Here is a 13,168-nt window from a genome sequence, read left to right on the forward strand (position 1 = left end):
TAATTGCTATTTTGCAACATCTGTTTTGTAGTTCAACTATTTGTTTCCTGACTGGTTTATAAACAATTTCAGCTACTTTGTGAAATTCTGGAATGGCGGTTGGAGTAGCACAGCAATATAGGAATAAGTTGATTTTTAAAAAAAACTTTACTCGCCATAGCTGTTAGTCCAAAAGTGCTGCGAGCAAACATTAATATTTAATTTGATCCCAGTCATTGTTTGTAATGGGAGTTTCATTTTGTCCAGCCAAGTGAAACTTGCATTTTCTAGAGTGTGCTAGCTAACATTGTATGATTTCAGTATGATATTAGGCTGTGTTGTCGTAGGCTAGCCTGGGTCTGCTTATTTTGGCAGATGCAGTATTCCATTTGGAAATTGTGTTCTTCATAATTGGAATTCCTAAAATTCTTCAATGTGTGATGGCTTTATTTTCTTAGTATGAAGAGAGGATTTTGAGCATCCTTTCTCCATGAAATTATAACATATGGGAAAAAAAATGATATATCCTTACCCTTTGTGTCCAAACTATGCAATGTATTATGGATTTGTTGCAAATATAGCTCTTATTTACATGTTATTTGTAATGGTTTTAAAAACTGATATTATTTAGAAAGGGAACTTGAGCTATTCGTTAAGAGTTAAAAGGGCTTTTTTGTTTGCTTTCCACCAGTCAGAATTGACAGTGGGCCAGTTGTATCACTCTAAAATCAGAAATTGATCTCACAGGTATCTACAGAAAATATAGTATAAATGTAATCTCTGGTATAAATGTGTTAAGTGCAATTTTATAAAGTATTTCATTAAGCATTGACATTGCATGTAATGTTGAGCGTTCTTTACTATCTGCAGCATCTACCTGAAACTAGTTAACACCAATTTGAACAAATTTGAGTAATATGATCAGTGTTTATATTGCATTTACTATTCAAAAACAACGGTTAAAAATGTGTAGAAATTTTATGACAGCTGTGGTGGTTTAAACATTTGAATGCTTGATTTTCAGAAGGTCATAAATTTATTATCATGGCTGACGTATAGTAGCTTGCCTCATTTGAGTGAGTTTGATTAGTTCCGAGCCAGGCAGGCCACTAGATGGAGTACAGCAGTTTAAAAAAAACAGGTGCAGTAATTCCTCACTATTGTAGTTGCATTCCTGAAAAGTGCAACAATGCTAGAGAATCAGATTTTCCCATTAAAACCACTGTAAAAGCTGTAGTTAGATTCTGTCAGAGGGTTTGGGGAGCAGGAGAGTTTGGGGAGTGGGTTAGGTTCTGTAGGATTTTTCTCAGAAGACACTATACATTATACTCTGTAAGTTGAAATAGGACCCTCCCTCTCCCTGAAACCTGCTGCTCCCTTCCCCCGAACCCTCACTGAGCGAGGGCTTGGGAGAGAAGGGGGTCATCTAATGGGCTGCAGGAAAGACAAGTGCAGACCACATGGTGAATGCTGCTGGCTTAGATATTCTCACAAAACTGTATTGTAGAGGTTCAAGAAAAAATTGTTGTTACTTCAAGTGCAAGGAGAGGCAACTTAAAATGGGGACTTGAGTGAATGGTCCTGCTACCTTAGTTTTGACTTTTTTGTGATTTTTATTTCTATACATATTTATTATTAGTGCAGCAATTTCCAACAAGGGCGCAGATAGGAAACCTGCTTAGAGAATTTGTTTCAACAGTCTGTTAGCTTGATGAAGTGAACTGGATTGAGTCATTCTCATGGTCTCATTTCCCCTTGTCATTTCTGGTCAAGAGCCTGACCCAGCTGAGGTGGGAGCAACAAGTCCTCTCTGAACACTGTGACTTCGTACCTTGGTGCCATAGCCAATTTTTGATGCTTGATTTGTGCCATGTCCCAGGCAATGGTATGTTGTTGATACTAGCTGCAGAAAATTCAACAGCTCAGTTAGTGTGCCCTTTATGGCTTGTAGTGAGCAGATTTTGCATGTGGCAGTATTACTGATCAGTTGAAATATTTTATAATTTACATGTGCTTATATTTGTGTTCATATTGTGCAACTCTTAAGCATATTTGGACTCTGTTGCCACAAATGAAAATGTATGGCTTTTACCAAATGGACTCCTGTAGTCTAGCCAAAGAATTTCGCTGACCTTAATCTCGAGAATGAAATGTAAGTGGTTTCTGATTGGTGTTAAAATTTGGATACCTACTTTTTAACACCTCAAAAAGCTTAACATCCAAGACAAGGCAGCCTTTTGATCAGCACCCCTTCAGCTGCCTTAAACATTCACTCCTTCACCACCAACGCATAGTGGCATCAGTGTGTACCATCTACAAGCACTGCAGCAACTCGCCAAGGCTCCTTTGACAGAACTTTCTAGACCTGTGACCTCTACCACCTAGAAGGATGAGGGTAGCAAGCAAATGGGGACACCACCATCTTCATGTGACCCCCTATGTCACACCATCCTGATGTAGAGCTAAGTTGCTGCTCCCTTGGTGGGCCAAAATCCTAGCAATCCCTCCCTAACAACACTGTGGGTGCACCTACATTACATGGACTACAGCAATTGATTACTGATAACTTGCTGAAGGGACTTTGGGATGGGTAATAAATCCTCATGTTCCCTGAGATGCTCACACCCCCCCGGAACAGATTGGAAAAAAAAAGCTGAGGATAAACCTGTGATTTGTATGGGTTTTGCATGAGTCCCTTGTTTTTGTATTCAGTGCCTCTAAAGGTATTCACAAAAGACATATCCCAATTGCATTTTTATCTGAGTTATCAACTTGCCCTACCACTTTCAAGGATTTGTGAATTACACTTTACTTTTGGATCCCCCTTCAAAATAGCTCCGTTTAAATTATATTGCTGCTCTTCTTGTTGCTTCTCAAGCGCATCTGCCATTGGTCTGCCCATTCCCCACTCTCTCTCTCCTCCTGTAATCTGCTACTATCCTGCCCAATATTTACCACATTACCAGGTTGTGTGTTATTTGAAAAACTTTGAAATTATACTACTTATAGTTAAGCCCAGGTCATTTATATAAAAGTAAAGCACTGATCCTAACACAGACCCTAAGGGAAACCTCGAGGCACACTTTTTAGTCAGAAAAAACATTCATTCATCACTGCTGTCTGCCTCCTATCCACTTAGTTACATCCCACTGTCTTTTTTCCCCCCATTGCACATGATTTCTGTTTCCAAACATTTTTCTAATTAGGCTTTATCATTACAAACTACAAAGTTGTCTGAGAAAATTATCTCAGCTAAAATTAATATGTAGAGTATTTGGTGTTTCCTTCCACTTATAGTTTTTTTTAATAGTTCACTCTCTTCTCGGTAAGTGGGCAGACATGTCTTTGGGACATGAGTGCCAGTTTGAGAAATCTGTTCTGTTCGGAGTTCGAAATTCATTCGAGATTTTGGCTGAGTGCTGCAGAGCTTGCTGATGCCAACAGTAGCTGAAAATAATAAGTAAGCCTGAGTGGATTTCTGTTACAGTGTCACACATGAGGTTTTAATGATTTATCATTGTGAAAGTTAGTGTTCAAAGTAGATTAAAGCTACTGTTTAGTGAATAATTTTGTTTTGTGGATCCTGGTAGTGATACACTGAACACTGACAAAAGCATGAAGAACTTATTGTGCTACATTACTGGATTTGTTTTAGGAAAGCTTTATACATAAATTTGTAATGATATCCTTTTCTGTAATAAAGCTCTTTTCCTCTCTTGGAACTCCAACTGGAATTCATCAGGATAGCATCTCTTGAATTTTTTTTGTTCCAGTAGTCATGTAAATGGACTTTGCTCCTTACATGTGTGGAATTATCGAAGTGCTTTAATATTACCTGTCTTTGTAGATGCACATGCTTTAACCATGATGTGACGTGTTGGTTTGTATTCATGCTTGGCTTTCATTTATTTTAATGTTCTAAAAGCTCAGGTTTCTTCTTCCTTTTAAAGGAAGCCAAAATGATGACACAGATTGAGCTATTAGGTTAACAAATTTACTCGTCTCTGGTGGAACTCCTGGGATTTGCAGAATTTGCGGCTTAATTTTAAGCATTGAGATGTTGGCTTTCACTGCACACTTACACCACAGTCGTTTCCTGCATGAGCTTAATAAGGATTTGTATATTTAAGGTTTGCAAACGAGCCAAACTGAAAATTGCCTTTACTGTACATCTAGCCCTCTTTTGTAAGGGTCCCTTTGGGAGGCATAGGAGTACAGTTCTGCTGAAAAACATAAAATGTTGTGCTGGGAAATCTGGTTAATAAATTAGTGAACTAAGTTGAATAGTTTCTGTGAATTTTTTTAATAGAAAAAGCGGTAAGGCCAAATGTCATTGAGGACTGATAAGGGTTGAACTGTTGTAGAAAACAACATGGGCCCCTAGAGTATAGTTAATTGAATAATTTATTGCTGTAAAAATTCCACTAACCCCATTGCAACTCAAGTGTTAGATGCACATTACCATTTTCACCAAAGTCATATTTGAGTTGACGTTCACGATTGAGTTTCCTTTTTTTATTCTGCTGTGGAATAACAGCACTTGTTCTAGAGGCAGAACTAGTTATAAGAAGACCGTACTTGTCTCTGCATATCATTCATAACTACCACTATTCACCAAAAATCATGATTACCACTTTTGTGATTTGAAGTTACCCAGACTGTTTAGACTTCTTTATTTACCTTTTGAATAACATGAATCATCTTTCGTAAGAACCAATATAGTTAGTTGAAGACCAGTTTAAAATTCTGTCAAAAATGGTGTGGGTGTAATGTTGCTTCAGTTCACTGGGATCTAAATTAATGTTGTAACATTAGAAGCTGCATTTATAGCTTTCTAGCTTTGTTTATTGATTACAGTATGGAGGCAGTTCCTGAGTGGAAAGTTCTTGTAACTGGTGTGCATAGAGATTATTATCCAGACTATTGAATGTATTTGTAAAAATTTTCAAAGATAGAAGTGACAACTCAAATAATCCAGCATATCAGAACAAAAGTAGTACATTATTTGTATGAAAAAAAATTCAGGCAAATACAACCTGGAACATATAGCAACTCTTTTTTTATTTTGATGTCACAGTTGAATTCACCAAAACATTTGCTGCATTTGCATCTAACTTTTGCTATTGTAACTGATGCCCTAATTCACAACTGTCATCTCCAGACTCAACTTTCCCAACGCCTTTCTTCCTTTTCCCTAGCACTGAGTTGCACCCTACATAAACTCCAAACTTGTTCAGAACTTTATCATCTACATCCTATTCTGCCCACCTATCATTCTGATCATTCCTAACCCCCATTGACTTTCCATCTGTCCACAAATTAACTTCAAACCCCTCCATGGCCTAAACTTTCCTTGCCCTATCTTTGTACCACTTTAGCCCAACGTCTCTTTCCACATCCTCTGCTCTTTGTACTCTAGTCAATTCTGTTCTGTTTCTATCTATTCCACACTGCCCCATTCATGGCAATGTTTTCTCCAATTTTGACCTCACACTGTGAAATTCCTTCCATTAAACCCCTTTACTTTGCTATGTCTCTTAACCTATCTTCAAAAATCTTATTTCAAACTACCTGCTCCACCCCTGATGATTCCACCCCCTCTCCTCCTCCAGTTCCTGCATGATCTGACTCCACAAGTGAAATGTCTTTTGGTACTTAACTGCGAAAGATGCTATATAAATGTAATTGGTTATTCAAATGGAGAACAGGAATGGAAACCTCAATCACAGAGTAGAACATTGGCTACAGTACAGCCCATTGATCCCACGCCAGTACTCTGAAAGAGCAATTTAGCCAGCCCCACTCTCTGCCCTTTCCCTGTGGCCCTTCAAATTTTTCCCCTTAAATTGCTTATCCAATTTCTTTTGGAAAGCCATGATTGAATCTGCCTTTGTTACCCTTTCAGGCAGTACATTAACCAATGATTATGATTCAGATCCCAACAGCTCACAATGTAAAAAAAAGTTTATCCTCATGTTGCTTTAGGTCCTTTTACCAATCACTTGACATCTGTGTCCTAGTTTCTCTTTAGTCTGTCTAGACCTCTCATGATTTTGAAAACCTTTATCAAATCTCCTCTGAACCTCATCAAAGGAGAAAATTCTCAACAATCTGTCCAGTTAACTGAAGTCCTTCATTCCTGAAATTATTCTCAAACATATTTTCTGCACCCTCTCTAAAGCCTTTACATCCTTCCTAAAATATGGTGACCTGATTTGGATACACTACTCCTGTTGAGGTGAAACATATGTTTTATGAAAGTCATCATAACTTACTTTTTTGTATTTTATGCCTCTCTTATAAAACCCAGGTTCCAGGGCTTGAGCACAAAAATCAACGCTGACACTCTGGTGCAGTACTGAGGGAGCACTGCACTGTTAGAGGTTTCATCTTTGGGATGAAACATTTAACTGAGGCCACCTACTGCCTGCTGGGTAGATTTCAAAGATCTCATGGCGCTATTTTGAAGAAGAGCAGGGGAGTTATCTCTGCTGCCCTGGCCAATATTTATCCTTCAATCAATATCACAAAAAACAGACGATCTGATTTTTGTTTTACATTCATTCATGGGATGTGGGCATCGCTGGCTAGGCCAGCATTTAATGCGCATCTCTAACTGCCCTTGAGAAGGTGGTGGTGAGCTGCCTTCGTGAAACGCCGCAGTCCATGTGGCACAACTACACCCACAGTGCTGTTAGGGAGCGAGTTCCAGGATTTTGACCCAGTGGCACTGAAGGAATGGTAATATATTTCCAGGCAGGTGAGTGGATTGCTTACAGGTGGTAGTGTTCCCATTGTCTTTGCTGCCCTTGTCCTTCTAGATGGTAGTAGTCGTGGCTTTGGAAGGTGCTGCCTAAGGAATCTTGGTGAGTTCCTGCAGTGCATCTTGTAGCTGATACACACTGCTGCTACTGTGCGTCGGTGGTGGAGGGAGTGAATGTTTGTGGAAAGGGTTCCAATCAAGCGGGCTGCTTTGTCCTGGATGGTGTCAAGCTTCTTAAGTGTTGTTGGAGTTGCACTCATCCAGGGAAGTGGGGAGTATTCCAACATACTCCTGACTTGTGCCTTGTCGATGGTGGACAAGCTTTGGGGAGTCAGGAAGTGAGCTACTCACCACAGGATTCCTAGCCTCTGACCTGCCCATGTAGCCATAGTATTTATATGGCTAGTCCAGTTTCTGGTCAGTGGTAACCCCCAGGATTTTGATAGGGGGGGATTCATTGATGGTAATGCCATTGAATGTTAAGGGGCGATGGTGAGATTCTCTTGTTGAAGATGGTCATTGCCTGTGTTGGGAAATAGTTTAAGTTACTTTTGCATTTGTATGTGTTAGGAATGAGTTTTAGCTTTAATGTTTACGTTTGATTTGTATTTCTGTTTCTGTGTTAGGAAAAGGTCAAATTGCGTTTTAGTTTCACTTTAAAAGGTGCCTGCATTTTTACGGCTGTTGCAGCTAAGCTAAACAAGTAAGAAAGGAGAAACTGGGCTGTTCCTGAGCAGCAGGGGTCCAGAGAGGCAGGTCCCTCCCATAGACACAGAATAAACCAGAAACAGTTTGATTTGGAAGTTGTTTGAGTTCAGTTGGTTTTGAAAGTAACTGACTGGAGTGACTGGAGCAAACAGGATAGATAGCAAGCCCCAAGTTAAAGAAAAGCCCCAAAATCCAGGGGAGTGGAGCAGGAGAAAATCCCAAGCAGACGTTCTAGTCAAATAAAGGACAGGAACAGGGAAGAGGTCCTGTTTTGTGGAAGTGAAAGGAGCAGAAAGGAAGGCTCCGAGCTTAAAGGAAGTGAGAGGCCAGAAGTTCCAAAGAGATGGCTTAAGGTCTGTTACTCTTTGCTATGGGCATGTGGAGCAGTGGTATACTGTTGACGGCAGAGTCATGGAGAGAGAGGGAGAGCATGTGCAAGACAGTTTGAATGCATGTGGTGACCCAGGGGAGAGGAACATCAGAAGGAGAGTTCGAAACCCTGGAGGTAAGCCCTTGCGGAAGGCATCTGAGAGAAAGCGTCGGTTTGGGAGAAGATTCCGAGGCCAATTCTTGGAGAGTTGAGATTGGAAACCCTTGTGTGAAAGACGGAGTTCAGTGAGACTAATTGGCTCACGGTGTGACAAGCGTCTGGGGGGAGTTGAGTAATCCACAGCATCTGGTTGAGGTGGAATCTGTCACTTGGTTTCAGAGTGTTGTGTTCTGACCATGGGGTGCTTATTGGTTTACATGGACTGTGTACTTATTGTGAACATTAGTGTATAAGATAGCTTTTGTAACTTGTGTTATCCTTATTAAGCTGTACACATCTGTAAAGGTATAGTTGTGGGAACGTTCCTCAACTATACCTGAGCAACCTTTTCTGTTCGATTGCAGCATTTCTTGCCCACCTTTGATTTCAATTTACTTGACAGTTCTATTCTGAACTTCATGAATTGACCCACAAATTCACAGAATTGTTACAGCACAGAGGAAGGCCATTCGGCCTGTTGTGTTTGTACTGGCTTCCTAAATCAGCAATTTACCTAGTGCCTAGTGTGATGCCAAGAACTGGACTAGTGTCTTATTCAAGTTCAACATAATTTCCTTGCTCTTGTACTTTATGCCCCTATTAATAAAGCCTAAGATACTGTATGTTTTATTAACTGCGCTCTCAACCTGTCCTGCCACCTTTAATGACTTATGCCCATATACACCCAGGTCCCTGTGCTCCTGCACCCCCTTTAGACTAGTACCATTTATTTTATATTGTCTCTCCATGTTCTTCCCACCAAAATGAATCATCCCACGTCTTTGCATTGAACTTCATCTGCTGCCTATCCATCTATTCCACCAACTTGTCAATGTCCTTTTGAAGTTCTACACTATCCTTCTCACAATTCACAAGGCTTCCAAGTTTAATTTCATTTATGTAAATTTTGAAATTGTGCCCTGTGACCCTCCTCCAATTAATGATTTTTACTCTATATTGCTTCTTGTCCTTTTCCATGGTTAATCTAACCCATATAACATTATGATCACTGTTCCAGAAATGTTCTCCAACTAACACTTGATCCATTTGACCCATCCCCTTCCCTAGAACCAGATCCAGCAATGCCTCCTTCCTTGTTGGGCTGGAAACATATTGATCAAGAAAATTCTCCTGAACACACTTAAACTCTTCTCTGTCTCTCCTTTTTACGCTATTACTATCCCAGCCTGCATGAGGATAATTAAAGTCTGCCATTATCACTACTCTATAGTTCTGTAATTTAGGAAGAGAATTTCAGGATAATAGACTTAGCTGGCTGAAGGCACAGCCACCAATGATGAGTGATGTAAGGGTGGTGGGGATGCACAAGTAGTTGAAGTTAGAGGAACAATTGAATTATGTAGTGGAAAGGAGGGGTTGCAGGAAAGTACTCCCAGTGCCATGTGCTAGTAAGTATGGAAGCAGTGAGATGCAGAAATGGTACAGCAGGAAGGTTTCAGATCTTCCGATTAGATACTCTACAGCCTTCCAGACTTAACACTGAGTTCAACAACTTCAGACCATGAACTCTCCTATCTTCACCCCTTTTTGAAAAATTTATTTTTGTTTTTATCCACTTATTTTCATACCTATTCAGTTTTATCTCCTTTTTGATCCCTTTTTCCATCCTTTCTCCCTAATCACTGCACCTACCCCCACCCCACCCCCAAAACGGCCACCTGTTACTTATTCCAGGTTGTTCTTTTGCAGAGTGCTCACCCTTGTTCTACTATTAACACATTCTTTCTTACCTTTATGCTGCTATCAGCACCTCCTTTAGCCCTTACCACTACCATTAACATTCCCTTTGTCTTTTTGTCCATGACATCTTTGTCAATCTTTCTTTAGCCTCCACCTTTCGCTGGCCTTTTATCCAGCATCTCCTGCTCCACCACCACCACCATTCTCCCCCCCCCCCCCCCACCACCACCACCACCACCACCACCACCACCACCGCCACCGCCGCCAAACCGTACAAATTTCATCACATTTCTACTCTTTAGCACTGAAGAAGGGTCATACACTCTCACAGATGCTGTCAGACCTGCTGAGTTTTCCCTGCATTTTCTGTTTTTATTTCAGATTCCTGGGGCATTAGAACCATAGAGGCAGGAGAGACCTGTATAAGATGGATGAGTGAGACCTCAACAAGACTGTAGTGGAGAGTATAAACTAGTTTGACAGGAGTGGGAAATTAGGATGAAACATTGGAGAAGAGATACAAGGTGCACAAGAGGACTGGGAGACAAGCTGCAATGGGATAAAGAGAGTTCAGAAATAGGGAGATCAGACATGGTAATGCAAGGCAGACAAAGGTGGATTTAGACTGCATGTGTGTAATGCTTAGAGTATGGTAAATAAGGTTAGTGAGCTGCCAGCACAAGTAGGTAGTCACATGAGATAATGAAATGGGTGCAAACTCAGAGACCTGGCTCAAAAAAAGGGCTGAACGGGTATTTGAATGTATTTCGAAAGATGGGGAAGGAGAACAAAGTACCTCCTTTTTTTATCCAATCCAATTTCTATACTTTATCCAATTCCTTTACTGTGACACCAGTAGCATCCTCTTTAGTGAAAATGGCTGCAAGGTACTTATTAAATACCTCAGCCATGCCCTCATCCTCCACAAAAGGATCTCCTCTTTGGTCCCTAATCAGCCTCATCCCTCCTTTGGCTACCCTTTTACTATATATTTGCCCATAAAAGACTTCAGCTGTGCTTCTTTGTGCTGCAACACAAGGGGGAGCACTTCTTGCACATGTGCAGAGATGTCAGTGGCAGCTGCGGTGTGGGCTGAGTGCACATGCGCAACTGTTCTTGTGCATCTTTTCTGGTCGGTGGCAGGAGTTACAGTGAAAGACTTGTGGGTTCCCTTTTTATGTTACTTGCCAATACATCGCAACTGGTGTCTTGTAACCCATTTTTTTATCAGTTGCAAATAATCAGACAACCTGAATTAAGTTTTGAGATGCAAACAGAAGCATGTTATTAGGGAGTAAATTAAACCAGAATCATATCTGTTCATTTGTCAGTCATCATTAGAATTCTCATCAGAAATATTGTTTTTTTAATTGAACTTTTTGCAGATGCTATCAAAAAGGCTTTGAGAAGCATTCAACAGATATGGGCTTACTTCATGTTGCTTTATTTACTAATGTTTACTATTTTCTACAATGTATCCTTTGGTAGCTGGGCTCTCCTGAGAAACCCCTGTTTACTCTTTATGATTATTATACCTGCGACAAAGACCTTTATTCATCACAATTGTTCAGTGTTTTGAATAAAAATACATAAAAAAATAAATTTAAAAATCATCGCCCAATGTGGTGCTCAAATCAAACACACTGGGATTAAGAGCCCCATTATCTATAAAATGAGCTGGGCTGTAATTTGGACTTGCTTAACAATGACGCCTCTTTGCTGACTGGAAAGGTGACAGGATCAGTTGCGCATGCACCGGCAGCTGCGGTGTGGGCTGAGTGCACATGCGCAACTGTTCTTGTGCATCTTTTCTGGTTGGTGGCAGGAGTTACAGTGAAAGACTTGTGGGTTCCCTTTTTATGTTACTTGCCAATACATCGCCATACATTGTCTTTGCCCCTCATTTCCTTTTCCTGTTCTCGCCATACTTTTTGTATTTAAAGTGGCAGAACCAGTTGTTTAAAGGGGCGTATGGAATCCTTGGTTTTATATGTAGGGAAATAGAACATGCTAAACCTTTATAAAACACAAGTCAAGTACTTGTTTGTGTTCATTTCTGGGCAGTACACTTTATGAAAGGATATCATGCCCTTGGAAATGGTGCAGAGGAGACTTACTAGAATGGTTATTTGTAGAGATTTGAGAAGCTGTAATTATTCTGCTTACAGCAGAGAAGTTTACAGGAAGATTTGATAGAGGTATTTACAGTCTTGATGGGTTTTCATAGAATAAATAAGAGATTATTTCCAGTTAAAGTGTTGTTAACCAGAGGACACAGATTTAAAGTAACAGACATAAGAACCAGTGGTGACGTGAAGAATTCTTTTACGCAGCAAATTTCTGGAATGCGTAGCCTGAAAGGATGGTGAGAACATATTCAATAACAACTTTCAAAATAAATATTTAAAGGGGAAAAATTACTGGGCTATGGGGCAAGAGTTGGGGAGTGGGAATAATTGGATCAGTCTTTCCAGAATGGAAAGGACATATTGATAGAATAGTTAGCAAATCATTTGGGATTGTAGGCTTGATAAGGTATTAAGTACAAAAGCAGGAAAGTCATGTTGAGCCTTTTTATAAAGCTCTGGGTTATGCCACAACTAGAGCATTAAGCCCAGTCTTGGTAATCACACTTTAGGAAAGATGAGAAGGACAGAGGAGATTTACCAGAATGGTTCCAGGTATGAGGGATTTTAGCTTCAGGGTTAGGTTGGAGAAGCTTGGGTTGTTCTCCATGGAGCAAAGGAGATTTGATAACGATGTACAAGACTAAGGTAATAACACAGAGGAAAAAAAAAACTTCCCATCAGCTGATGGTACAGGGACTAGGGGACACAGGTTTAAGGTTTTGGGGAAGAGATGCAGGGGTGATGTGAGGAAGAACCTTTATACACAGCAAGTGGGAATGACCTACTACTTGCTACCTACAAAGCAATTGGAAGTGGAGATGATGATTGATTTCAAAAGCTAATTGGATTGGCACTTGAAATTAACTTGCAGCGCTACAAGTTTAAAGCGGGAGAATGAGACTGATTGGATTACTCTACAAAGAGCATGCATGGATCGATGGGTCAATCGGCATCTTTCTGTGCCATTATGATGGACCGCACAATCACCTTTTATTCAGTATCAGTTTATGATTCTTACTGGATGGAATTTAAAATGTATAAAAGAGGGGATTCAAGTTCCTATGAGAGGCTTTTTTATCTTGAGCTACAAATTCAAAATGTAATCCATTGTACCTTCACAACAGGAATGCAGGAAGTCTTCAGGAAAGCTGCTTGCTGAAAAGGAAGAAATAAGAGCTTCCAATGCTGTTAAAATTTGTGGTACATATTTTTTGCCTGATCTGTTTTTCAAATGCTAGCAATCCTGATACCTTGTCAATCACTAAAGATGTGGCAGACCATTGAACCTCTTGACTCCACAAAGCTTGCCACAATCTACAAGGCACAAGTTAGGAGCGTGATGGATTACTCTCTATTGCA

General features: G+C 40.2%; 1 protein-coding gene across 5 annotated transcripts in view; it reads left to right on the forward strand.

The window, feature by feature from the left end:
• cdkal1 (CDK5 regulatory subunit associated protein 1-like 1) overlaps positions 1-13,168 on the forward strand; it is a 923,378-nt gene that overhangs the window by 13,392 nt on the left and 896,818 nt on the right. The window lies entirely within an intron of this gene.

This window comes from Carcharodon carcharias, chromosome 3 (assembly GCF_017639515.1).
Source record: "Carcharodon carcharias isolate sCarCar2 chromosome 3, sCarCar2.pri, whole genome shotgun sequence".
NCBI classification, from domain to species: domain Eukaryota; kingdom Metazoa; phylum Chordata; class Chondrichthyes; order Lamniformes; family Lamnidae; genus Carcharodon; species Carcharodon carcharias.